Here is a 3,959-nt window from a genome sequence, read left to right on the forward strand (position 1 = left end):
TTTTTTCTAACTCTAAATTATTCTTTTTTTGCAAACCCTAAAAATAATATTTGTTTTTCTAACCCAAGATCATTCAATTTTTTGCAAGGTCTAAAAAATAACCTCTTTTAAACTCCAACCATTTAACAAATTATAAAAGTCTAAATTTTCCAAACCCTAAAAATTCTTTCTTTCTTTGTAAATCTTAAAAATTTCAATCTCTTTGCAAATCCCAAAAAAGTAATTCTTAAATCAAACAATAATTATTTTCTTGTTATTTTTGTTCGTTCTTGGGTTTTTTTTTTATTGTTCTACATATTTCTCGTTTATTTCTTATCGTATAAAACAAATCCATATTAATAAGACATTTTGGTTATAAAAAAAAGTCTGTTAAATCTACGCAATGGCTAAGTAATTTTGATAGAGTGGTAGATCCATCTTCAACATTGGATCGTAAGGGTTTATTGAATAGTCGTGTACTAACTTGAACCCCGTGCAGAAGTGGATTTACAAAAAATAATAACTAAGTAAAAATCAAGCTAAAAAAAACAACACTTTTGAAACTCATCCAAACCTAATTTTCAAAAGAACTACATAGTAGCTTTGATTCTTCCATTGCAGATGAAAGATACGTAGGAGCGGGAGCCTGACCCCTCAAGTCCTTTTTTTTTTTAAATTTTTTTTCAGGTTCAAAATATTTTTAAAATTGTTTTAAACTAAGATTAATTTCTAGCATATTTTCTTTATAAAAATTAAAAATAAAATTATTATTTTATTTTATTTTAAAAAAAAATAAAAAAAAAATAAAAAAAAAGTGTTAAAATAAATGCTTTTTTAATATATATTTATTTAATACAAAAAATGAAAAAAAGAATAATATTTTACAAATAACTCATTCCTTTAATTCAAATAATTTTTGTTGTGTTTCCTTATTTTAAAAAAAATAAAATTAAATCTTTCAAAACAATTGTAAAAATTAGAAATAAATCTAAATAATAATAATAATAAATTTAAAAATAATAAAAAATATTAATTGGTTTCTTTTAGAGTAAAATAAATATTTTTAAAGTTAAAATAAAATTTTGCACAATTAATTAGAAGGTAACCGTTTTAATCAACAGACGTCGTAAGGTGCTAATACCTTCCTTACACGTAAATGACTCCCGAGCCCAAATCTGATTTCAAAGTTTTTTTTTTATCAAAAGTTTTTCCAACGTTTTCTTTAATAAACTTTGGTGGCGACTCCTTGTCATCATCGTTCCGTCATGACCCCGGTTGCGACAGATGGCGACTCCACTGGGGACATTTTTGAGAGTCAAGCCTAATCTAATTAATTGTGCAATATTCTTAACATTTTTTTTATTTCACTCCTCTTCTAGTTCATGTATTCATCTTTATTGCATTTATTGTTTATTTATTTATTTTTGCAAATATTTGTAACTATTATTTCTCTTGCTATATTGTGAATCTTAGGGTAGATGACTCTTGTACATTCTTCGGTATTTGTTAGTCCATGTTGGATGGGTAATTAATAGGATAAAGACTTGTATGCTCCATGCACACACATCACTAACACTTACCTTACACACATTTGGGCTTTATACCCAAGTTTGTGCGAGCCTAGGAGTAGAAGGTTCCTTGACAACTACTATTGAGGGGCTTTATGCCCACTTGATAGTTGTTAAGTTACCACTCAGATTGTTACTAGTACATAGCCTTACTGATATTGAGAGGGCACGTCCCTACTTATGACTAAGTCATGAACTAGGTCCTTATTATTTAATAGGGGCAATCTGTGGGCCATATTAGACCATTAGAAATTTAGATACACCCATGAAACCATGCACCAACAAATGGAAGTAGTGAACTCCAAAAATTAGAGTCTTTAGCGTAGAAATGTAGAAAAATCAAAATGAATAAAAATAAAATATATTTTCTTTACAAAATTTATCGTGTTCCTTCATTTGTTTAAAATCACATTCATAATTATTCATCCTACATGTTTTGTACAAAAAAAAAATGATTCATGTATTCGCATATACAAAAAAAATTAATTCATACAAAAATAAAGTATTCATGAATTCTTATATACAAACAAAAAATTATACATCCATTTGCATATACCAAAAAAAAATGATTCGTACAAAAATAAAATATTCATGAATTCGTATATACAAAAAAAAAATATTCATCCATTCACATATAAAAATGATTCATGCATTCGCATATACAAAAAAAAATGATCCAAGCATTCGCATATACAAAAAAAAATAATTAATGCATTCACATATAAAAAATGATTCATGTATTCGCATATAAAAAATAATTCCATCATTCGCATATACAAAAAAAAAAAAGATTCATGCATTCACTTGTAAAACAAAAAAAAGACTATTTATCCATTCGCATATACAAAAAAAAATTGATTTATGCATTCACTTGTATTTACGTTATAAATTATGATAAATGTTTGAAAAAGGGTAGAATAGACGCTCATCCTTACTAATATTTTCAGGAAACTAGGATGAAAGAGCCTTAGGGAAGAGTTAGATTAATAGATAGATTAGTACATAATAGGTTAAATTATGTATTTAATGAATATCAAAGACTGTATTATTTTAAATTTGTTGTTCTGGTGGAGGATGAACCTAAGACTTTTGTTATGTTAGAGATGGATTTCTTTTGCAATATTCCTTTTGATTTTCCTAGGACTAGAATACATCAAACTTTATGCATATATATATAGAGGTACTATTAGAACTCTGGCAGCCCTCACCTATCTATTCGTACCTATCACGACCACGACCATCTCGGAAGACCGTTCAGATGGACCTTTGAGCATTTCACTGGCACAGAGGTTACAGTTTATTCAGGCAATCGCTACTTGGGATTAGACGAGGATCTGAATTCGAAAGATTTAGTCGAGATAGAGAGTTGGAATGCTGGTGATGAATAGGATCAGTCTTTAGTATTTGGTTACGAGGAAGACTGCTCTAGGACTTGAACTTGCCTATATGTTATAATTATTTTGATTATGTAAATATTGTTTTAAGTCCCATACATTTTGATAAACAGTTGTAATATTTATGTTGATATATGTAATGTATATTCAGAATTTCCATGAAAAACATTAAGTTTTAGTTGTGATATTTATTTACTCTTTCCAGTACTTATTATTGTTATTATATTAGCACTGCAAAATTTGAAATTTTAATCTACATACAAAAACTAAAAAGAAAATTTCAATAATTTGCTATAATAAGTTTATTATATTCAGAAACTGATGTTTTATTTCAAATGATTAAGAATAAAATATACATTGCATGAATTTTTTATTTTTGGATGTTACATCAGTCGCTAAATCAGTCATTAGCCACCATACATTTAATGACCCAACAAAATCAGTCAGAAAATCAATCACTAATAAGTTTAGCAATCAAAAATTTTATATAAATGACTAAAAAATCAGTCATAAATGACTATTTTTCTTGTAATGAACACCTTCACTCTCTCTCCTAGTCTTCTTTAATCTATTGCTCTTCAATCTTGCCTATATTTATCTCATCCTCTTTATTTATAATAATACTTATGCTCTTTTTCAATCTCTTGCCCTCATTAGTTTCTTCTATTTCAGTCTCATTTTTACTAATTTTCATTGTCTCAATCTCTTTAATATCACCTTTCTTTCAACTTTTTGTGACCGCTTATTTATTTTTTATGCAATTTTAAGTAATGTAACTAATTGTGTTTCTCAACCTTTGTTGGCTATTAGTTATTCCATGTTATTGTGGTATCTTTTTTCTCACCCTTTAAAAAAGTTTAAATTTTTGTTGAGGCAAAAAAAAGTCTAGCCTAACCCATTTCAAACCACTCTTAAAACTCGCAAATTGATTGAGTTGTCATCTTTTTAACGAGATCTAATATGGATAAAAGTGAGTTTAAAAGTTATTGAGTCAATTATTTTTGAATTTGACAATATT

The sequence above is a fragment of the Abrus precatorius genome, unplaced genomic scaffold (genome assembly GCF_003935025.1).
Source record: "Abrus precatorius isolate BTA unplaced genomic scaffold, Abrus_2018 Scaffold9, whole genome shotgun sequence".
Taxonomy (NCBI): Eukaryota; Viridiplantae; Streptophyta; class Magnoliopsida; order Fabales; family Fabaceae; genus Abrus; species Abrus precatorius.